Source organism: Hypanus sabinus, chromosome 14, assembly GCF_030144855.1.
Source record: "Hypanus sabinus isolate sHypSab1 chromosome 14, sHypSab1.hap1, whole genome shotgun sequence".
Taxonomy (NCBI): Eukaryota; Metazoa; Chordata; class Chondrichthyes; order Myliobatiformes; family Dasyatidae; genus Hypanus; species Hypanus sabinus.
This window is the reverse complement of record NC_082719.1, coordinates 60918925-60944088: the sequence shown is the minus strand read 5'-3', so window position 1 is coordinate 60944088 and position 25164 is coordinate 60918925. Positions and strand designations below refer to the sequence as shown.

The 25164-nt window shown below is 42.1% G+C and overlaps 1 long non-coding RNA gene across 1 annotated transcript in view; it reads right to left on the bottom strand.

Moving 5' to 3' along the window:
* Positions 1 to 5877: 5877 nt before the first annotated feature.
* The window catches only part of LOC132404801 (uncharacterized), a 71525-nt gene continuing 52238 nt past the window's right edge, over positions 5878 to 25164 (bottom strand). The window contains exon 3 of the long non-coding RNA XR_009515677.1: positions 5878 to 6884. This is a non-coding gene — a long non-coding RNA (uncharacterized LOC132404801). The remainder of the gene's footprint in view (positions 6885 to 25164) is intronic.

Sequence of the window (25164 nt, the reverse complement as noted above, 5' to 3'; positions counted from 1 at the left end):
ATCAATCCATTTTGTGTAGAATGCTCACAGCAATAAAGAAATATGAAAGAGCTGGATGAGGGAACTGTACTTACTGATTTCTAATCAATTTGACAGAATGCCTCCAGTCTGCATTTGTAATTCATCATATTCCTATTGATTACCAAAGCTGCTACTCAAACTTCCCTGTGGATCTTGACCCCTTAAATATTAACAATGTGACCTCTCCCTGTTTACTGCACAACAACAAAGGAGCTTCCAGTAGAAGCATGTGAACAAATTGATACTTTTTTTGCAGAATGTAACTCTTTGCCACGTAGCACAACGATATCCATCACAATAGAATAGTGGACAACATATGATGAAGTAATTGAGCCTTGCTTATTTGAGTGTAACCCAATATTAAGCATGTAAATCTCAACATGGAGTAAAGCTCATCACTTTTTTTTTTCACCTTCATTTTATGTCATTGATGAGACAAATCCAGGGAAAAGAATTCAGAAAATTAATTGATTAAATTTGGAAATATGAAGTGTGAACTTTACACTTTAACGAACAGAATTAATTGGATAACTTTTACATCGGAGAGGTTGAAGATTGTATTCCTCAAACAGTCTGACTTCTGAGTTAGTGATCCAGAGCCAAAGGTGAAACAGAAAGTAATAGAAATACTCACCAAATTAGGAGGTATCCTTAGACATATTTTCCAGTTTGATGAGAGATCATAGAGCCATACAGTACAGATAAGATCTTTAGCACGTGATGTCAAGCACCCATCTGTACATATCCCATTTTCCAACACATGGTCCATAGTAATTCAAACGCTTTTCCAGATACTTCTTAAATAATGCATTTTTCTGTATTCACCCATCCCTCATGCATTGCATCCTGATTCCAAACATCCACTGGATGACAGAAAACCTTTTTTCCCCTCTAAACTTTCTACCTTTCTGATTGTAGCCATATTGCTATGGAGAAGAGTTTAGTCCTATACCCCTCATAATTTTGCATACTTCCATCAGGTTCACCCCTCCCCAACACCCTCCACCCTCGGCCCCCTGGCCACAGGCTTTCTCAAATCACTCCATACTGGAAAACAAAACTATCCAGGTTCTCCTCATAAGTGAAACACATCCAACCCAGGCAATGACAAGAGCAAGGAAATCCTCTTGCATTGTACAGAGCCCTGGTGAGACCACACCTGGAGTATTGTGTACAGTTTTGGTCTCCAGGGTTAACAAAGGACATCCTGGCTGTAGAGGAAGTGCAGCGTAGATTCACAAGGTTAATTCCTGGGATGTCAGGACTGTCTTACGCAGAGAGGTTAGAGAGACTGGGCTTGTACACGCTGGAATTAAGGAGATTGAGAGGGGATCTGATTGCAACATATAAGATTATTAAGGGATTGGACAAGATAGAGGCAGGAAATATGTTCCAGATGCTGGGAGAGTCCAATACCAGAAGGCATGGTTTGAGAATAAGGGGTAGGTCATTTAGGACAGAGTTAAGGAAAAACTTCTTCTCCCAAAGAGTTTTGGGGGTCTGGAATGCACTGCCTCGGAAGGCAGTGGAGGCCAATTATCTGGATGCTTTCAAGAGGGAGCTAGATAGGTATCTTATGGATAGGGAAATCAAGGGATATGGGGACGGCAGGAACCGGGTATTGATAGTAGATGATCAGCCATGATCTCAAAATGGTGGTGCAGGCTCGAAGGGCCAAATGGTCTACTTCTGTACCTATAGTCTATTGTCTATTGTAATGACATAGTGAGAATGTTGCACATTCTTTAATGTAATCATAGCCTTCCCACAGCATTGTGACAAAACTGTACTCCAGTTGCTTGATGTAGTTGCACCAACCTTCCTTGACCTTATATTCAATGTCTTGGCTACTAAAGAAAAGTATTACGTTCTTAACTGCCTTAACTATCTGAGTTGCCACATTCAGGGTCCCTTGAACTTCTCCCTAAGGTCCCTGTTTTATTCAGTACTCCCTTAGGCCCTGGCATTCATGATATACTGTATGTTCTATCCCCCCAGTGAAATGTAATCCTGATAATTGCCAAGTGAATGTGCACCTGCTGCTGTTCTCCCCATTTTGCCAGTAGATGAGTATCATGCTGTAGTCTAAGATTGTCCTCTGCACTATCAATGATAGCCCTCATTTTATGACATGTGAAAACTCACTAATCATGCCTTCTAAATATTCTTCACATTTGAATTGCGAATGTGCACAACAAAAATTGAGGATTCCAGCAAGGTCCCTGTGGTACACCACTGGTCACAAAACAACCTTTCACCATCACCCTGTTACCAAGGCAATACTTGACCCTTTTTGCCAACCATCCCAGTGACTTTTACCTTTTGCACCATTTTCCTATCTGGGACCTTGTTAAAGGTCATACTCAAGTTCATGTCATTTAAATTAACCACCATTCATCAACAAACTACATCAATTACAATCATCAATACATTTTGTTAAGAAAATATCAGTCAAATTAACTTGACAAGATTTCCCTCAATAAATTCACACTGACTATTTTGATTAATCTTGCCCTTCAAAGTGTAGATTAATCCTATCCTTCAGACCTTTTTCCAATAACTTTCCTGCCACTGATGTTAGATTCACAGGCCTGTAGTTATCAGATTATCATAACTGCACTTCTGTATAAAATTACCACATAGTCATCCAACAACTCACTTAGGGAGCAAGCAACATTTTTTAACACCTTGTTGGCCACAAGTCAGGTCGTCAGCAGACTTTCGCCTTGTCTCCTATAGCAGCGTGAAACACATCACACTAGGCCTGGGGATTTATCTGCCTTTCAGCTTTCTAGAAATTCTGATATCTCTTTCTTCATACATTTAATTCTGGAATTTCACCATGATCCCTTCCCTGAATTCTCTAATACAAAGTCCTTTTTAATGAACACAAATGAAAACTAGCCATTTAAAACCTCACCGGCATCCTCGCCATCACCTACAGAGATTGTCATTTCGGTCTCTAATAGGTTCTACTCTTTCACTGACTAACTCCACCAAGAACAGTCTGAAAGCAGGCTGAGAAAGGAGGAGGTTTCAGTATGGGGCTGGCAAACCCAAATGCCTTATCACTTTCTAAAGTGCTAAAGGTTCACCCTGTTTTCAGTTCTCTGTGACTGTCATTTGCATCCAATTTTATAATTGTCCAAGGATTCCTTGGTGTTACTACCCCTACCTTTCACCCTTATGGTATTGTGGTGGCTCTGAGCTCTCGCTATTTTACTTTCAAATGACACTCACTTGCTGGATGTAGACCTACCTGCAAGTAGCTGATACCTGTCCTCTTTCCCAGGTTCTGTCTTGTGATCCTAAAATTGGTTGTCACCCAATTAGCACCTTATTTTCATGACTTGGCTTCTCCCCTGTGAGAAGTGCGTTTGAAACAAACAGCATTGTTCTCAAAAACTGCTGTTTCATTAACTCTCCCCCACTGGCCAGGCTACATTCCCTAAAGTCCTGCAATATCCCTCCTCTTGGACTATCTACATACTAGCTTATGGAGCTGAACTGTTAACTGTGTTCCTCTCTCAGTATTTGCTACCCAACCTGCTAAGTATTTCTATCAATTTAGTTTTGTTCATCTTTAATGAACTGCAATGGTATATCTAGAGCAATTCCTTTTGGCACGAAAGATTCTCTTGATGCTGGAAATCAGGAGCAAAACAAACAAAATTCTGGAACTCAGCAGGTCAGACAGCTGGGTCTTGGCCCAAAATTGTTGACTGTTTATTTCCTCTCATAGATGCAGCCTGACCAGCTTGAGTCCCTCCAGAATTCTGTGTGTGTTGCTCCACAATACCTTTGATTTTGTTTGCCTGTCTAGCAGTAGGTGATGTCACAGAGGACTAGAGAGTAGCCAACATTTGTGCCTTTATTTAAGAAAGAAAATAGTGATAATTCAGATATAGGTTAGTGAGCCTCATCTCAGAGGTAGGGAAGCTAGTGGGGAACTTGCAGATGGATAGAATTTAAGCACATTTGAAAAGGCATGGCCTTCTCAGGGACAGTCAGCATGGTGTTGAGCATGACACAGCATGCCTTACAAACAATTGAGCTTCCTGAGGACGTACAAAGGAGCTGATGAGTACATTTTATTACTTTGGACTTTGGTGAGGTATTTGAGCAGGTCCTGCATAGTAGATTGATTCAGAAGATAAAGATGCCCAGGATCCAGGGTGAATTGCAGTTTTGATTTCAGACCTGGCTTGTCCACAGAAGGCAGGGAGTAGGGGTAGAGGGCTCTTATTCTGTCTGAAGCTCCATGACCATATGGATAATGGTGAGATCTCTGTTGTCGAGGTATGTCAATGATTTGGATGAAAATGTAGATGGGTGGATTAGCAAATTTGCATATGACACCAAGATTAATTGGCTTGCAGACAGTATAAAAGACCATCAAAGATTATAGTGGGATATTGATCATTTATAGAAGTGTTCAGAGAACCGGCAGATGGAGTTTAACTTGGGTAGGCGTGACATGTTGCATTTTGGGAGGTCAAATGAAAGGAGAAATTATATGTAAGGAAAGGTTGGACTAACTTGTGTTGCTCTTCTTAGAAGGTTGAAAGATGAGGGGAAACCTGATAGAGAATTTTAAATTGTGAGAGGCATAGAAAGGGCTTACAGTTAGAAACATTGCTCCAGGGTAGATATATTAAACATCAGAGGACATTATTTTACGGTTAGAGAGAGAAAGTTTAAAGGCAATGTGAGGGGAAAGATTTTTTATGCAGAGGTATCCAGGGGCAGTAGTGAAAAAGGCAGCTTGTTGGAGTTTCAGAGGCTTTTAGAAAAATGCATGATCATGACAAAATGGAGGGCGATAGATGATACACAGAAAGAGGACATCTGCTGTAAATTGGCATCAGGATCAGTACAACATTTTGGGCTGAATGGCCTGTCCACAGCTGTACTGTTCTATTTTGATGTTTTCTTTGCTATGGAACATCAAATAGTGTGTTCCGAAGAAACTCCCATCAGAAAAAATGAAAATATAATCTTCATGGATGTCCACAACCAGGAATGCCAAGGTATAGAGAAAAGATTCCATTAAATGGGACAGGGCTTTGAATATTTCAAACCTCCTCAGCCATTTAAGTAGGTTAAGCGTAGTCAGAAGCTCAGCTCAATATATCAAAATTTTTCCAAAGTCTCTTGTATTTACTTACAAAGAATTATCAGTCTCAATCTTCAAAAATGTTACCAATGCAGTTTCCACAGCTGTGGGAATATTTGCGGAATCCTACGACCCTCTGTGAAGAAAAAAATCTGCTTCCACAATTGCTTCAGATTGGTTTGGCTCTAGTTCTGAGATTATGTTTTTTTGTCTAGGATGAATGAAACAGATTATGTACATCTGCCCCGTTAAAATCTGTTATTATTTAAACATTCTTGGAAAACTATGGTTTGGTAGCTAATTGGTTCAATTTTTTTTGGGTCTGTGGATGGGGGATGCAGAAAACAAACTCAAACTATTTGTCACTGACTTTCAAAGCTCAGCTCATCATGCACAACTGACGGTAAGAGAAATGATTTCTCCTTTGCTTGGTTTATCCATTGTTCAAGCAGTCTTTAGTTTTGCCCTCGAGTTAACCTGATTATACTCCGACAGGCTTCAGGACCACCTTCTGTTTGATCATATTGACACATTTCACATCTACAAATTATGTTGAAATTTAAACTGATTTTTGTTGTGAAACACAAGCAACCTGTTATCGGTTTAAACAACTGGTGGTTTAAAGTTAGAGGCCGGATATAGATATGCCAGTATTAAGAATGAGCTATATATCATGCCAGATAGCTTTCATATTCTTACTATGGACTGCTTTAAGAAAAAAGTTCAGAAGGAAGTAATGTTGTAATATACATTTATTTTAAATTTTGTGGCTAATGTTGAAATACTTTAGTGTTTAGTCACCATAATAGATATAGCCTGTTAATATTAACAAGCTATTAATACAACACAATCAAAGTTTGTAGATAGATTTTGATAGTTCTATCAAAGTATTTATTACATGATAATCAACTCTCCATTGTAATCCATAAAGTAATGGCCGGATGTTATTCAGGTCATATTTTCATGTGTTACCGTCAGAGTTGCACATTGAGCTTTTCTTTTCACCAAGCTACTCAGATGACATTATGCCATTCTGTCTAGTAACATTATGCAAAGGCAACACCAGTTTGATGAGTGACCATGAACTTGACATTTTCTACTTCACCCAATTCTCATACCACTGTTAAATCTTTAACATTGCTATAGAATTGTGCACAATGGGCTCTCTTTCATGATCTTTCACCATAATGGGGTGAATGTGGGTGGGGGGGGTGGTGAGAATGCAGGAATAATGATGGGAATAAGTTGCAGGCAGGTGGAGGAGTGTGCTGGTGGGAGATGATTTTCAGGGAGAACAAGACAGAGAGAAAGATTACAGAAAGATGATCAGGAACCCTTTTGGGACCTTTTCCTGCTTGCCTGCTTGTCGGTTTGCTTTTTTTTTCTGTGCTCAGAGATGGATGCACATTGCTGCTCCTGTATGTTTATTTATTCATCGGTTCATTTATTCTTCCAGAACCACGTGTCATTGGCAAGACCGGTATCCATTGCCCATCCCTGATGCTCCTTTCTGCAGAGGTGCGGTAGTGAGCATGCTTACAGGATCCATTACAGAGTTGTGTGCTGGCTCCAGTGCACAGGATCACAAGAGGCTGCAGAGGGTTGTAGATACAGCCAATTCCACCTTGAGCACAACACACCCCACCACTCAGAAGATCTTCAAGAAGACGACATCCATCACTAAGGACCCTCACCATCCTGGATATACTTTCTTTCCTTATTAGCAACGGGGAGGAAGTACCAGAGCCTGAAAACAAACACTCAACATTTTAGGAACAACTTCTTCACCTCCACCATCACACTTCTGAACAATACGTGAAACCATGGACACAATATCATCATTCATCTTTCACACTATATAGTTATTTTCCAACTTATAGTAATTTTTATGCCCTGTACCATACTGTTGCCACAAAGCATTTCAGTGATAATGTGTCTTATTCTGACTCTGATTGCTGCTGAGCTGAATTATTGAACTGCTGGAGTATGGATGTAAATGTCAACGAGTGATGATCGGGGAATACGGCGAGGTTGGTGGGAAGCTGAGGAAATGTTTAGGGAAAGGGAATCAAGCAGTTGGAGGGATAACCTTGGCCAGGAAGCAGAGGAAAAGTATCCAGGAGTAGTGGATTAAGAAGAGATCCAGGAAACCTGAAGGAAGTTGGTAGGGAGTGAAGATCATATGAGAAAAGTGGAGGGGAGATGATATGGAGAGGCTTGACTGATAACTAATGACATAAAGCTATAAAGAGAACTTGAAATGCAACTAAATCATCACTTAAAATGACCCAAGATGAGGACAAGTTGTCTAACTAATACAGATATAGCTTAAACTTGCCACTGCTCTGCTTTTCACATATATACTTTCCTCTGTGTGATAACGTTACTGCTGAATTCCCAATTTGCCTACCTGATGACTACTTTAAATTGAAGACATCCAGACTTCCTGCTCCATACAAGCAGAATTAAATATACTTGTATCAAGTCCTCCATAGCAGGGAACTTAGCCCCCAATGCCTTGGTCAAAAATTATTCTCTAATGTATCTAAAACACTTGCCATTCCATATCAGTTTACAAGCAATGATGTGCTTTTCAAATGTAGCCATTGTTATAACATAGGAAATGTTGCAGCCAATTTGCACACAGCTAATTGTGACAAAAGCAGCAGTGTAATAATCTGTTTTGGCAAATGTTGAGAAGCGGGTTAACATTAGCCAGGGCACAGGGAATAACTCCCAGCTGCACAAGGTCCCATGCAAGTTGATCATAACAGCACTTCAATTTCAATCAAGTTAGACATAAACCCCAGTGACTGAAAAATGTTTGAATGTGTTTACAAATGAAATGGGAAAATCAAAATGTCCAAGAACACATCTGCTGTATTGCTATAGATTACAAGAGGAACAGTTTAGGGCTCGTCATTAACATACTGTGCAATGCATGCTTATTTAATTTTGGCCCTTTACAGTGGTGGTGAAACATCATGTGTAATCAATTACCTTTGCAGCATTGTTTGACTTATAGTGTAGGTATAAAACAAAACCACAAAATATCTCCACGTTGGTATTGGCAATACAAACATTAGCTGCCTTCAGAGGTTTACTGAAAAGACCAAGGAAAACAACTTTTTTTTTCCTGTGGAAAATCAAAATAATTATAGATGTAATTAAGGACAACAATCCAAAGCCTTTTTGATTTATTTAGTCCCAAGATGTATAAATGAGAGAGAAAAAGTGAGCAAAAAAAATCCCTTACATCTGGCAAAAGAAGCAGTGAGTAGATGAAGAATATTTATAAGCAATAATTTATGATGTGGAATGCACTGCTGGAAGGTGAATGGACACAGATTCATTAGTAGTGATCAAGATGGATCTGGTGACTTGCAAAGGAAAAGCTTTCAGAGCACTGAGAAGAGAGCCTGGTCACCTTCAACGAACTGGAAAGCTCTTCCCAAGTGCTGGCACCCTCATGAGAGGCTAAATAATATTTTCTATGGTGAATGAATCTCTGAAGCTCAGTTGAACACATCACTGAGTATGAGTGATTTACTTGCATGGTTAATACCATATATTGATTGATTGTTGCTTTTCATTGATGCAACATGCAATTAGTAGGGCAATGCAGTTGCAAAATAAATTGATGTTGTGTTGCTCTTTAAATGCAGCAGAAATCAGGTAACCCTAGCACCTAATATTGAATTGACTTTATTTCTTACATACTTCATGCACATGAGGAGTAAAAATCTTTATGTTACGTCTCTGTCTAGATGTGCAATGTGCAATCATGGTAATTTATAATAAATAGAACAGTCAATGTAATATAGAGTACACTCAGAAGCTGTCCTGGGGCCTGTTTGTCCTGGCTTTTATGCTGCAGTACCGTTTCCCAAATGTAGCAGCTGGAATAGATTGTGGTTGGGGTGACTTGGGTCCCCAATGATCCTACCGGCCCTTTTTACACACCTGTCCTTGTAAATGTCCTGAAACATGGGATGTTCACAACTGTAGGTGCACTGGGCTGTCCGCACCACTCTCTGCAGCGTTCTGTGATTAAGGAAGGTACAGCTCCCATACCAGGCAGTGATGCAGCCAGTCAGGATGCTCTCAATTGTGCCCCTGTAAAAAGTTCTTAGGATATTAGTGTCCATACCAAACCTCCTCAACAATTTGAGGTGAAAGAGGTGCTGTTGTGCCTTTTTCACCACACAGCCTGTGTGTACAGACTATGTGAAGTCCTCTGTGATGTGGATGCCGAGGAACTTGAAGCTGTTTACCCTCTCAACCCCAAATCCATTGATGTCAATAGGGGTTAGCCTGTCTCCATTCCTCCTGTAATCCACAACCAGCTCCTTTGTTTTTGCAACATTGAGGAAGATGTTGTTTTCTTGACACCGCTGTGTCAGAGAGATGACTTCTTCCCTGTAGGCCACCTCGCTATTGTTTGAGATGCCAATAAATGTTGTGTCATTGGCAAATTTAATTAGTAGATTGGTGCTGTGGGTGGCGATAGAGTCATGGGTATACAGGGAGTAAAGGAGGGGACAGTATGCAGCCCTGAGGGGCTCCTGTATTGAGATTCAGAGGGTTGGAGGGGAGGGAGACCACTCTTACAACCTGCAGGCAATCTGACAGGAAGTCCAGGATCCAGCTGTGCAAGGCAGGATCAAGGCCGAGGTCTCTGAGCTTCCTGTTGAGCCTGGATGGAATTATGTTGTTGAATGCTGAACTGTAGTCCAAGAACAGCATTCTCACATAAGCATCCTTCTTCTCCAGGTGTGTAAGGACGGTATGTAAAGCTTAATTAAAATTCTGAAGTCAAAAATTGTGTTGGTCAAACAGCAGTATTAATCTTTGCTAACATTCAGATTCAGCATCAGCTGATTAGTATCACAAACCACACACAATGTCATTGTTTTTGATTCATGAAAAACAAAATGTAAACTACAAGTGGATAATTTGCTCTTGACACCCTGTACTTTCTGTCATCAATAAATCATGCTTGTCAAAGAATCTACTAATACTTTTCAGATTATTTTTTCTAAAGATTACCGCTTCATATAATTTGATCTTAAGTTAATTGGACTGGATTTAACAGGTTTATACTTTTTCTACTTGTCATGTGTAATACTAGATAGTGGGAAAGTTACACAGATCTTCTTGTAGAGATATAAGTCTCTTTCCCAACTTTTGATTCTAACCAGTTGAGGGCTAGTAGATCTGCTGTTTCACAGCACCAACGACCCCGGTTTCAGTCCTGATCCCAGATGCTTTCTGTGTGGAGTTTGCACATTTTCCTTGTTACTACTTGGCTTTCCCGTGTGTGCTTCAGTTCCTTCCACCAAGGTAGGCAGATTGGAAGGTTGGTTAACCACTGTAAGTTCTCTCTGGTATAGGTGAATGTCTGAATCTGAATCGGGAGGAGAAGGGATAGATATTTTCAGCATGTTAAGAAAAGAAAAGGAAATGGGATTAATGTAAAGTGAATGTAATACGGTCAGTGTGTGGTGGAATTGTGTTTGCTGAAGAGTGCTTTCCATGGTGTACCTGTAGAAATTTGCAAGAGTCTTTGGTGACATAATAGATCTCCTCAAACTCCTAATGAAATATAGCTGCTGTCGTGCCTTCTTTGCGATTCATCTATATGTTGGGCTCAGGGTGGATCTGCAGAGATGTTGACACCCGGGATCTTGAGACTGCTCACTCTTTACACTTCTGATCCCTTGATGAGGGCCACAGCCTGTCCCCTTCCTGAATCCACAATCAACTCCTCGGTCTTACTGATGTTGAGTGCAAGGTTGTTGCTACGACACCACTCATGTAGATAATCTATCTTGCTTCTGTACGCCTCCTCATCACCATCTGAAATTCTACCAACAATAGTTGTGTTATCAGCAAGTTTCAAGATGGCATCTGAGTTGTGTCACACTCAAACAGGTGTAGACAGAGTAAAGCAGTGGGCACCAGGGTTGATTTTCAGCAAGGAGGAGATGTTATTTCTGATCTGCACACACTGTGGCCTCCCAGTGAGGAAGACAAGGATCCAGTTCCAGAGGGAGGTACAGAGGCCTAGAACCTGCAGCTTGTTGATTAGAACTGAGGGTATTGAATGTTGAGCTCTACTCAATATTAAACAGCAATAAACAGCAGCTGTTTGTTGAATTGTTGTTGTTCAGAAGGTCCAAGGCCAAGTGGAGAGGCAGTGAGATTACATCTGCTGTAGACCTATTGTGGTGATAGACAAATTGTAGCAGGTCAAGGTCCTTGCTTTGTCACGAGTTGATTCTGGTAATGACCAACCGCTGAAGGCACTCCATAACAGTAGATATAAACGCACAGGGCGATAGTCATTGAGGAAGTTCATGCAGGGCACTTGTTAGATTGTCGCCCGTTTGAAGCAGGTGGGAACCTCCAACTGTAGCAGTAAAAAGATTGAAAATATCCTTAACCACTCCCAAACAGTACAAGTTGCAACTTCTTGCCAAGTTCCACAATGTAACCATGAGCCTGTGCTACGCAGCATTATGGCTGCTCCTCCTGGCATGGGTTCAACTATATTTATTGCTGTTAGAAATAGGACAATCGAAAAAGACAAAGCACAGGGATAGATTTCATGGTGTCTGAGCTAGTCCCCAATGAGAAGGTCAGAGCAATCAGCCAGCAGAACCATGTTGCTACCTTGATATCCACAGAAGGCTTCACCTGAATATCAAATGGAGAAGTATTACAACAGCAAACACAAAATGCTGGAGCAATTCAGAACTCAGCCATAAACATTGACTGCTTATTCTTTTCCAAAGATGCTGCTTGACTTGCTCCTTCCTCCATCATTTTGGATTCCCAGCATCTGCAGAATCTCTTGTGTTTAATATTTCAACAATGCAGCCAACACCCCAACATAAAAGTAAATAATGTTGTATTCCAGTTACTATCACGAGTGTGTAATGGAGCTATATTATAGACCACCCAGCAATCCGCAGGACTTAGAGGAACAAATTTGCAGAGGGTTTGCAGTCTGCTGCTAGAAACATAAAGTTAGCTATAGTACGAGGGAGGGGTGATTGATAAGTTTGTGGCCTAAGTTAGAAGGAGATGATTTATACAGCTCTCGTTATGTGACGTGCAGTTAAACTTTTTGAGTGATTATGCAGAAAGTTTCAAGTTAATAACTCATTTCCTTCTACCTTACACCACAAACCTATCAATCATCCCTGATGCAGACACTTTCTGGAGCTCCAAGTTCAGTATGCTCCACGACCGCTGGACTAAGTGTGGAAGTGTAAGAGGGGACTATGTTGAAAAATAAATGTGCTAGGTTCTCTAAAATTGACTCCTTCTACATTAGGCCACAAACTTATCAATCACCCCTCGTAGGTGATTTTAACTTTCCACATATTGACTGGGACTCCCAGGACTAGATAGGATCGACTTTGTCAGATGTGTTCAGGAAAGTTTCCTTCATCAGTGCATAGAAGTTCCAGTGAGAGACTGTGCGATACTTGATCTGCTATTAGGGAATGAGAAAGAGGAGGTGACAGAAGTTTGTGTAGGAGTACACTTTGCATCTAGTGATCTTAATGTCATTAGTTTTGGAGTAAATATGGAAAAAGAGGTCTGGTCTGTGGGTTGATATTCTAGGTTGGAGAAAGGCCAATTTCATTGGTATCAGAAAGGATCTGGCAAGTGTAGATTGGAACAGATAGTTTTCTGGCAAATGTGGGGAGCCTTCAAAATGAGATTTTGAGAGTACAAAGCTTGTATGTGCCTATCAGAATAATAGGTAAAGATAACAGGTTTAGGGAACCTTAGTTTTCACAAGTTATTGGGGCCCTGGTTAAGAAAACAAAGGAGGTGCATACAGATGTAGGCAGGTAGGAACACGTGAGGTTCCTATGGATTATAAGAAATGCAAGGGAACATTTAATAAAGAAATCAGGAGGGCAAAAATAAAATAACAAGGAATAAAATTTGTCTTCTGGAAGATCAGAATGATAATCCATGTATGGAGCCAAAAGAGATGGGGCAGATCCTCACTGTTTTTAAATCTGTATTTACTCAGGAGACAGACACAGAGTCTATAGACGTGAGGAAAAGCAGTACTGACTTCATAGATCCTATGCAGATTCCAGAGGAGGAGGTGTTGTGTCTTGAGGCAAGATAAGGTGGATAGATCCCCAGCCCTAAGAAGGAGTCCCCTCAAACTCTTTGGGAGGCAAGTGCAGAAACTGCAGGGAGCCTAGCAGAGATATGTAAGCCATCCTTAGCGACAGGTAATGTACTGCAAGATTGAGGGATAGCTAATGCTGTTCCAATTTTTAAAAAAGAATCTAACAATAAACCAGGAAATTATAGGCTGGTAAGTTGACATCAGTAATGGGAAAGCTATTGGAAAATATTTTAAGGAACCGGAAATATGAGTATTTGGATAGATATGGAATGATTAGGGATAGTCAGCTTGGCTTTGTGCATACTAGGTCGTGTCTAACCAAACTTATAGAGTTTTTTGAGGAAGTTATCAGAAAGTTGATGAAAGCAAGGCTGTGGCTGTTGTCTACACGGACTTTAGCAAGGTATTTGACAAAGTCCTACATGAGAGGTTGGTCAAGAAGGTTCAATCGCTTGGCATTCAAGATGAGGTAGTAAACTGGATTAGACATTAGCTTTGAGGGACAAGCCAGGGAGTGGTAGTAGACAGTTGCCCCTCTGACAGGAGGCCGTGACTAGTGGTGTGCTGTAGGGATTGGAACTGGGTCTATTGTTTGTCATCTATATCAATGATCTGGATGATAATGTGGTAAACTGGATGAGAAAATTTATGGATGACATCAAGATTGGGGTTTAGTGGACAGTGGGGAAGACTATTGGAGCTTGCAGTGAGATCTGGACCAGCTGGAAAAATAGCTGAGAAATGGAAGATGCAGAGAAGTGTGAGGTGATGCACCTCAGTTGGAGCAATCAGGGTAGGTCTTCCACAGTGAATGGTAGGAGACCGAGAAGTGCTATAGAACAGAGGAATCTGGGAATAAAGGTCCTTAATTCATTGAAAGTGCTGCCACAGGTAGATTGGGTCATAAAGAAAGCTTTTGGCACATTGGACTTCATGAAGCAAAGTTGTGAGTACAAGAGATGGGATGTTATGTTGAAGTTGTATAAGACGTTAGTGAAGCCCAATTTCAAGTATTGTGTGCAGTTTTCATCACCCTCCCGCAGGAAAGATGTAAGTAAGGTTGACAGAGTACAGAGAAAATTTACAATGAAGTTGCTGGGACTGGAGGACATGGGTTATTAGGAAAGATTGAAAAGGTTAAGACTTTATTCTTTGGAATGCACTGTAGAAGACAGAGCAAATTTGGTGGTGGTATGCAAAATTATGAGGTGTATAGATAGACTAAATGCAAGCAGTTTTATTCCACCAAAGTTGGGTGGGACTATAACCAGGGTTAAGGGTGAAAGATGTGCAGTTTAAGGGGAATATGAGGGGAAAATTCTTAACTCAGAGGATTGTGAGAGTGTGGAATGAGCTGCCAGCACAAGTGGTGTAAGTGGGATCAATTTCAACATTTAAATGAAATTGGGATTGGTACATGGATGGTAGGATATGGAGGGCTATGGTCCCAGTGCAGATTAATGGGAGTAAACAGTTGAAATGGTTTAGCACAGACTAGATGGACCAAAGTACCTGTTTCTGTGCTGTACTTTTCCATGACTCTATGAATGAGCAAGAGCTGTCACTGGCACCATTGTCTCTCTTACAAGATAACGACCAATCCTTTATCTTAATATTTTTTTGGCCTACATATGAATTTGATTGCTTACATGCTCAAAGGGAATTTCAACCTCAATAATTCTGACAAAATGGAAACAGGCTGCACACAAAATTCAAGAAATGAGTTACATTCAACACAAAGGAAATGAGAAGTTCAGTAAATGGGCAATTACAAAGTAGAATAAATTGTTTGTGCATCAGATGGAATAAGAAAATTTAGAGCCTTTTGAAAAGTCATCTGATTCTGATTATTAAAGGTTACAAATGATGTGGAGTTATTGTACAGGTAACAAATGAGATAATTGGATGTGTGGGCCCTTCTGGCTGTAAGTACAATGAAAGGGATGGTTGTAATACTGGACAGGCATTATGTTTTTTTAATTTATTCATGTCTCCTTAATCAGGCATTTCCAAATATGACATTGAGGATGCTTCAAATTAACTTACTGCTTCTCTGGAAAGAATATTAGCACAAATTCTGCACTGACATAACAATAACTTAATTTCCTTCCTCTTTAATTTATGGCACTTAAGAGTAAAGCAGCTTTGAATAACTACTTCAAGCTCCACAGTAATATATCTATATATTTTTTCTGAAATTTTAGCAGTGGTTATGGGATTTTCAAAGATGCTTAATCTCCAAGGGAACAAAGAGCTTTAAAACTGCTGGCAACATTTGAAGAGAATTTGAAGGTGATGACTTTTTGCCTGTATACAGTAGATGCAAATATTTTTGAAACTGCTGCCATGGAAATGCATTCCAGTGCAGTTAAATCTGTGCCAAAACAAATTCAGCAATGTTCATTCTATGCGTAGCAGCAGCGGTGTTTAATTGATAAATACTTAAACTGAGACAAAATGTGCATCCAGATCTCGTAAATGCCATGCAGAATTTTATAAATAAGCAGTTGGTTTTACTGTCAAATATCAACTCTGCATTTCTTACCACTAATTCACCCCTTTAATTTTCATGAGGCTAAATAAGAAATGTCAGAAATATCTACGAAATGGAAGAGAGCACAACTAGATTAGTCAAATCATAATGAATAATGATTAGATTTTAAAAGCCTGCATTTTGGAGTAGGATCAAAAGTCTGAGATAGGGAAGTATCTGCCGTTCTGAAGTTCTAAGTAAGAATTTTGCATTATGGATTTAGTGCCAACATTCACAGACAATGATTAAACAATATAGCTGTTCTAAAATGGAGGAAATAGCATTTTATCATTGTTGCTATAATGGTAATGCACACAAACTCAAACTATCCAGCATACATTAATTATAAGTTATCTTTCCTTTGCAATTGTTTTATTAAAACCATTGGCTTTTATAACAAAGTCAACAAATATACATATGTTCTTTCCTGTGTACATAGATCAAGAATGTGCTACGGCGTGATGAATAAGTAATTTTCTTTGTTCCTGATAGAATGGCATGCTGCAATTTGAAAATACTTCTGCATCTGAAAGGAGATTAGTCATAGTATGCCATCTTGAAATAGATGGAAGAGAATAATAAAAAAGCATTTGATACAAATTCTTGCACTGCCTATCAGTTTTAGTTTGTTTTTTAATAATAGTTTTTGCAGCCTTGTTATATTAGGTGCTTTCTGAGACATGGAGGCCCAGAATCAGATAATCCACCCGCGTACAGGGATAGAGGGATTGTGATTTTACTGTCATTGAGAATTTAGTTAAAGTCTACCAAAAGGGAGGAAGAAAATTACATTAATGAGCATTGACTTATATCAGTCTTACAAATTGCTTGTTACTCTACGATGGATTAATGCAGAGAGCAGCTGGGGATCTTTAGGAAGCACCAACCCAAGCAATAGCTCCAATTTTCCAGCACCTACTTTTCATTTGCATCTCGATGATAATACTTGTACTGGAGAGAGAGAAAAAAAACAAGAGTATTCAGGAGAGATCCAGCATGAAAGTGGGGAAAACTGCAACGAGAAAGCCACTTGTTTTGTTAATTCATTTGCTGTTAGTAGGCACTGCTAGCAGAGCAATAATTTATTGTTCATCCCTCACTTTCCTTTAAAAACTGATGTTGAACTGTTGGAGCCTTTGGTGGCTGGAGTACTCCCACACTTCTGTTAGTTAGGGAAATCCAGGAATTTATTCCTGCGACAATAAAGGAAATATAATTTATTTTCAAGTCAGGTTAGTGTTTCACATGGAAGGAAATTTGCAGGTGTTGGCAATCAAACATAACTCTCCTGATCCTTCTGCGGTGAAGTTCACAACTAAGGAAAGTGCTACTGAAAAAGCCCAATAGAGCTGCTTTGGTGCTTTTCATAGCAGTTGCATATCATCGGTGTTAAATGGAGTGAATATTTCAGGGAGACGGAGAAGGAGACAGTCAAACAGGTTGAGTCATCATTGAATCACAGAGCAATACAGCATGAAAATGTGCCCTTCAGCTTCTTTGTCAGCCTATCCATGCTGACAAAGAAGCTCATCCAGGTTGATCCCATATGCCCACATTTGACTCATAGCCCTCTAAACCTTTTCTATCCATGTACCTATTCAAGTATCTTCTAAATGTTGTTGCCACAGCTGCATCTACGACTCCCTCAGGCAGCTGGTTCCGTACACAAGGAAAAAGTTGCCTCTCAGGTCCTTTCTAAATGTTTCCCCTCTCATCTAAAATCTCTGCCCTCTCGTTTTTGATTCCCTCTCCCTGGGAAAAATGATAGTGTGCATTCACCCTATCTATGCCCTTCAAGATTTGATACACTTCAGTCTTCTACACGCCAATGAATAAAGTTCTAGCCTACCCAACCTCCAGCTATAACTTTGGCTGTCAGAGAGTATAGGAATAGAGTGAGGTGGAGGATAAATGTGTAGCTGAGGGATTGGAGCAGAGGGCAGGGATTCAGATTTCCGGATCATTGGGGATCTCTTTTGGGGCAGGTGTGACCTGTACAAAAAGGACAGTTTGCACGTGAATCTGAGGGGGACCAATAGCCTGGGAGGGAGGTTTGTCAAGTCAAGTCAACTTTTATTGTCATTTCGACCATAACTGCTGGTACAGTGAATTGTAAAAATGAGACAATGTTTTTCAGGACCATGGTTTACATGACACAGTACAAAAACAAGACTGAACTATGCAATAAAAAAAAACACAGAGAAAGCTATACTAGACTACAGACCTACACTGGACTGCATAAAGTGCACAAAAACAGTACCAGCATTACAATAAATAATAAACAGGACAGTAGGGCAAGGTGTCAGTCCAGGCTTCGGGTATTGAGGAGTCTGATAGCTTGGGGGAAGAAACTGTTACACAGTCTGGTTGTGAGAGCCCGAATGCTTCAGAGCCTTTTCTCAGACGGCAGGAGGGAGAAGAGATTGTATGAGGGGTGCATGGGGTCCTTCATTAGCTGCTTCCTTTGCGGATGCAGCATGTAGTGTAAATGTCCGTGATGGCGGGAAGAGAGACCCCGATGATCTTCTCAGCTGACCTCACTATCCGCTGCAGGGTCTTGCGATCCGAGATGGTGCAATTTCCGAACCAGGCAGTGATGCAGTTGCTCAGGACGCTCTCAATACAACCCCTGTAGAATGTGATGAGGATGTGGGGTGGGAGATGGACTTTCCTCAGCCTTCGCAGAAAGTAGAGACGTCGCTGGGCTTCCTTTGCTATGGAGCTGGTGTCGAGGGACCAGGTGAGATTCTTCATCAGGTGAACACCAAGAAATTTGGTGCTCTTTACGATTTCTACCGAGGAGCCGTCGATGTTCAGCAGGGAGTGGTCGCTCCGTGCCCTCCTGAAGTCAACAACCATCTCTTTTGTTTTGTTCACATTCAGAGACAGGTTGTTTGCTCTGCACCAGTCTGTTAGCTGCTGCACCTCCTCTCTGTAAGCTGACTCGCTGTTCTTGCTGATGAGACCCACCACGGTCATGTCATCGGCGAACTTGATGACGTGGTTCGAGCTGCGTGTTGCAGCACAGTTGTGGGTCAGCAGAGTGAACAGCAGTGGACTGAGCACGCAACCCTGGGGGCCCCCCGTGCTCAGTGTGATGGTGTTGGAGATGCTTCTCCCGATCTGGATTGACTGAGGTCTCCCAGTCAGGAAGTCTAGGATCCAGTTGCAGAGGGAGGTGTTCAGGCCCAGTAGGCTCAGCTTTCCAGTCAGTTTCTGAGGGATGATTGTGTTGAATGCTGAACTAAAGTCTATGAACAGCATCCGAACATATGTGTCTTTTTTGACCAGTTGCATTAGGGCCAGGTGGAAGGTGGTGGCAATGGTGTCATCTGTTGAGCAGTTGGGACGGTACACAAACTGCAGGGGGTCCAGTGAGGGGGTCAGCAGGGTCTTGATATGCTTCATGACGAGCCTCTCGAAACACTTCATGATGATGGATCAATGGGACGGTAGTCATTGAGGCAGGACACTGAAGACTTCTTCGGCACGGGGACAATGGTGGCACTGCTCAGGGAGATGTTGAAGATGTCAGTGAGAACATCTGCTAGCTGGTCTGCACATCCTCTGAGCACTCTACCAGGTCACCTCGGATACTCGAATCACCAACACCGGCACCCCCCCAGGGTTGTGTCCTCTCTCCACTGCTGTTCTCCCTCTACACCAATGACTGCACCTCCTCCAACCCCTATGTGAAGCTTTTGAAGTTTGGAGATGATGCCACCGTCATCGGACTCATCCAGAACAGTGATGAGTCTGCATATCGACAGCAGGTGGACCAACTGGCGCTCTGGTGCAGTCGGAACAATCTGGAGCTGAACACGCTCAAGACGAAGGAGATGATAGTGGATTTAGGAGACATCCCCCCGTTATGTCCCCCCTCACAGTCCTCGGCAGCCCTGTGTCCACCGTGGAGAACTTCAGGTTCCTGGGAACCACCATCTCTCAGGATCTGAAGTGGGAGCAGAACATCAGCTCCATCCTGAAGAAGGCCCAGCAGCTGATGTACTTCCTGCGGCTCTTGCGGAAATATGGTCTGCCTCAGGAATTGCTGCTGCAGTTCTACACTGCAGTCATTGAGTCTGTCCTGTGCACCTCCATCACTGTGTGGTTTGGAGCCGCCACCAAGCAGGATAGAACCAGACTACAGCGCACAGTGAGGACTGCCGAGCGCATCATTGGAGCCTCCCTGCCCTCTATTGTGGACCTGTACTCTTCCAGGTTGAAGAAGAGGGCGGGGAACATCATAAAGGATTCCTCCCATCCTGCGCACGGACTGTTTGAACTGCTTCCGTCTGGTAGGCGCTTCAGATCCCTCCAGACTAAGACTAATAGGAACTGGAGAAGTTTTTTCCCTACTGCGGTCACTTTGCTGAGCAGTTAACAGCCGGTTAACTGTCAGCTAACTATTACTTGGATTGCACTACTTGTATGTATAATCTATATTTTCATTTATATTTATATTATTATTGTTATTAGCAGAGAGACAACATCTGCCGGAAGTAAATTCCTTGTATGTGTACAGGTACTTGGCGATTAAAGTCTGATTCTGATTCTGATTCTGATGTTGTCTGGTCCAGCAGCCTTCCGTGGGTTGACCCTGCACTGGGGTTCTTCTCACGTTGGCCACGGAGAGTCACAGCACCTGGTCATTCGCAGGAGGGGTGGACTTCCTCGCCGCCACGTCATTTTCCACCTCAAACCGGGCATAGAAGTTATTCAAAGCATTTGGGAGGGAGGCATCACCTGCACAGTCAGGTGATGTTGTCTTGTAATTGGTGTGTCCTGGATGCCCTTCCACATGCGTCGCATGTCACCGCTGTCCTGGAAGTAACTGTGGATTAGCTGGGCGTGTGCACACTTTGCCCCTCTGATATCTCGGGACAGTTTGGCCCTTGCTGTTGTTAGAGCTGCCCTGTTGTCTGATCTGAAGGCAGAGTCGCGGGACCTCAGCAGCACACGCACCTCCGCAGTCATCCATGGCTTCTGATTGGCACGTATAGTGATGGTGTTGGACAGAGTAACATCATCAATGCACTTGCTGATGTAGCTGGTCACTGATGCTGTGTACTCCTCTAAGTTGGTAGAGTTGCCATCGGTTGCAGCCTCCCTGAACATGTGCCAGTCAGTGTTCTCAAAGCAGTCTTGAAGAGCAGAGATGGCTCCTGCTGGCCAGGTTTTCACCCGCTTCTGAACTGGTCTGGAGCGCCTGAACAGCGGTCTGTATGCTGGGATTAGTATAACAGAGATGTGCTCTGAGTAACCGAGGTGGGGGCAGGGCTCTGCCCGGTACACGTCGGGAATGTTTGTGTAAACCAGGTCCAATGCGTTCTCCCCTCTCATTGCAAAGTCCACATACTTTTGGTATTTGGGGAGCACTGACTTAAGGTTTGTGTGGTTAAAATTACCACTAAGGCTATTGGGGAGAGTTTAAACTAGAATCGCTGGGGTGGGTGGGAACCTAGCTGAAGAGACGGAGGAAGGGGCAGTTTGCTCACAAATAGAGAAAGCTTAGAGACAGTGCAAGAGGGAAGATAGGCAGGTGACAGAGAAGGGATGTGACCGATGGTTTGAGATGTGTCTATTTTAATGCACGAAGCATCATGAACAAAGCAGGTGAGCTTAGATTGTGGATCAGCACTTGGAGCTATAACGTTGTGGCCATTACAGAGACTCGGATGGCTCAGGGGCAGGAATGGTTTCTTCAAGTGCCAGGCTTTAGATGTTTCAGAAAGGACAGGGAGGGAGGCGAAAGAGGTGGGGGTGTGGCACTACAGACCTGAGATAGTGTCACAGCTGCAGAAAAGGAGGAAGTCAGGAGGGATTGTCTACGGAGTCTCTGTGGGTGGACGTTAGGAACAGGAAGGGGTCAATAACTCTGAATGTTTTTTATAGACCACCCAATAGTAACAGGGACATCGAGGAGACAGATTCTGGAAAGGTGTAATAATATCAGGGTTGTTGTGGTGGGAGATATTAATTTCCAAATATTGACTGGCATCTCCCTAGAGCAAAGGTGTTAGATGGAGTAGGGTTTGTTAGATGTGTTCAGGAAGGTTTCCTGACACAATACGTAGATAAGCCTACAAGGGGAGAGGCTGTACTTGATCCGGTATTGGGAAATGAACCTGGTCAGGTGTCAGGTCTCTCAGTGTGAGAACATTTTGGAGATAGTGAACACAATTCTATTTCCTTTACCATAGCATTGGAGAGGGATAAGTTGGGAAAGAGTTTAATTAGAGTAAAGGGAAATATGAAGCTATCGGGCAGGAACTTGGTAGCATAAATTGGGAACAGATTTTCTCAGGGAAATGTACGGCAGAAATGAAGCAAATGTTCAGGGGATATTTGTGTGGGGTTCTGCATAGGTACATTCCAGTGAGACAGGGAAAGGATGGTAGGGTACAGGAACTGTGGTGTACAAAGGCTGTTGACAATCTAGTCAACAAGAAAAGAAAAGCTTACAGAAGGTTCAAAAAACTAGGTAATAATAGAGATCTAGAAGATTATAAAGCCAGTTGGAAGGAGTTTAAGAATGAAATTAGGAGACCCAGAAGAGACCATCAGAAGGCTTTGACAAGCAGGATTAAAGAAAACCACGAGGCATTCTGCAAATATGTGAAGAGCAAGAGGATAAAATGTAAGAGAATAGGATCAATCAAGTGTGACAGTGGAAAGGTGTGTATGGAACTGGAGGAGGTAGCAGAGGTACTTAATGAAGATTTTGCTTCAGCATTCACTATGGAAAAGGCTCTTGGCGATTGCAGGTATTATTTACAGTGGACTGAAAAGCTTGAGCACGTAGACGTTAAGGAAGAGGATATGCTGGAGCTTTTAGGAAGCATCAAGTTGGTTAAGTCTCTGCTACTGGACAAAATATACCCCAGGCTACTGTGGGACATGAGGGAGAGGATTGCCGAGCTTCTGACAATGATTGCTGCATCATCAATGGGGATGGGAGTGGTTCCGGAGGACTGGAGGGTTGCAGATGTTGTTCCTTTATTCAAGAAAAGGAGTAGAGATAGCTCAGGAAATTATAGACCAGTGAGTCTTACTTCAGTGGTTGGTAAGTTGACGGAGAAGATCCTGAGAGGCAGGATTTATGAACATTTGGAGAGGCTTAATATGATTAGGAATAGTCAGCATGGCTTTGTCAAAGGCAGGTTGTGCCTTATGAACCTGATTGAATTTTTTGAGGATATGACTAAACGCATTGATGAAGAAAGAGCAGTAGATGTAGTGTATATGGATTACAGCAAGGCATTTGATAAGGTACCCCATGCAAGGCTTATTGAGAAAGTAAAGAGGCATGGGATCCAAGGGGATCTTGCTTTGTGGATTCAGAATTGGCTGGCCCACAAGAAGGCAAAGAGTCGATGTAGATGTGTGATGTTCTGCATGGAGTTCACTGACCAGTGGTGTGTCTCAGGGATCTGTTCTGGGACCCCTACTGATTTTCATAAATGACTTGGATGAGGAAGTGGAGGGTTGGGTTAGTAAATTTGCTGATGACACAAAGGTTGGGGGTGTTGTGGATAGTGTGGAGGGCTTTTAAAGGTTACAGCGGAACATCAATTAAATCCAAAACTGTGCTGAAAAGTGGCAGATGGAGTTCAACCCAGATAAGTGCAGGGTGGTTCATTTTGGTAGGTCAAATATGATGACAGAATATAGCATTAATGGTAAGACTTTTGGCAGTGTGGAGGATCAGAGGGGTCTTGAGGTCCAAGTCCATAGGATGCTCAAAGCTCCTGCGCAGATTGACTCTATGGTTAAGAAGGCATATCCTGCATTGGCCTTCATCAACCGTGGGATTGAGTTCAAAAGCCGAGAGGTAATGTTGCAGCTATATAGGACACTGGTCAGACCCCACTTGGAGTACTGTGTTCAGTTCTAGTCACCTCACTACAGGAACAATGTACCATAGATAGGGTACAGAGGAGATTTACAAGGTTGTTATCTGGATTGTTGAGCATGCCTTATGAGAATAGGTTGAGTGAACTCTGCCTTTTCTCCTTGGAGCAGTGGAGGCTGAGAGGTGACCTGATGGAGGTGTATAAGATGATGAGAGGCATTGACCATGTGGATAGTCAGAATCTTTTTCCCGTGGCTGAAATGGCTAGCACTATAGGGTGCAGTTTTAAGGTGCCTGGTAGTAGGTACAGAGGAAATGTCAGGGGTAAGATTTTTATGCAGAGAGTGGTGAGTGTGTGGACTGGGCTGCCAGTGACAGTGGTGGACACAGATGTGATACGGTCTTTTTAGAGCCTCCTGGATAGGTACATGGAGCTTGAATTTCCCCTTGGGGATGAATAAAGTATCTAACTATCTATCTATCTCTCTATCTAGAAGAATAGAGGGCTATGGGTAACCCTAGGTAATTTCTTCAGTAAGTACATGCTCGGCTCAGCTTTGTGGGCCGAAGGGCCTGCATTGTACTTTATGTTTTTTGTGCTTCTATATTTCTAAGTCCTGCCAACAATCTTGTACATCTCCTTTGAAATCTTTCCTATATTAGAGAAATTAAAACTGAACACAGTACTCCAGGTGTGGATTCACCAACATCTTCCTAGTTCCTAGAACCATAGAATATTAAAGCACAGAAACAGGCCTTTTGGCCCTTCTTGGCTGTGCCGAACCATTTTTCTGCCTAGTCCCACTGATCTGCACCTGGGCCATATCACTCCAATCCCCTCTCATCCATATACCTGTCCAAGTTTTTCTTAGATGTCAAAAGTGAGCCTGCATTTACCACTTCATCTGGCAGCTCATTCCACACTCCCACCACTCTCTGCGTGCAGAAGCCCCCCCAGTGTTCCCTTTAAACTTTCCCCCCTTCACCCTTAACCCATGAGCTCTGTTTTTTTTCTCCCCTGGCCTCAGTGGAAAAAGCCTGCTTGCATTCACTCTATCTATGCCCATCATAATTTTATACACCACTATCAAATCACTCCTCATTCTCCTACGCTCCAGGGAATAAAGTCCTAACCTATTCAACCTTTCCCTGTAACTCAATTTCTCAAGTCCCAGTAACATCCTTGTAAACTTTCTCTGCACTCTTTCAACCTTATTAACATCCTTCCTGTAATTTGGTGACCAAAACTGCACACAATACTCCAAATTCGGTCTCACCAATGTCTTATACAACCTCACCATTACATTCCAACTCTTATACTCAATACTTTGATTTATAAAGGCCAATGTAGCAAAAGCTCTCTTTACGACCCTATCTACCTGTGATGCCACTTTTAGGGAATTATGTATCTGTACTCCCAGATCCCTCTGTTCTACTGCACTCCTCAGTGTCCTACCATTTACCTTGTATGTTCT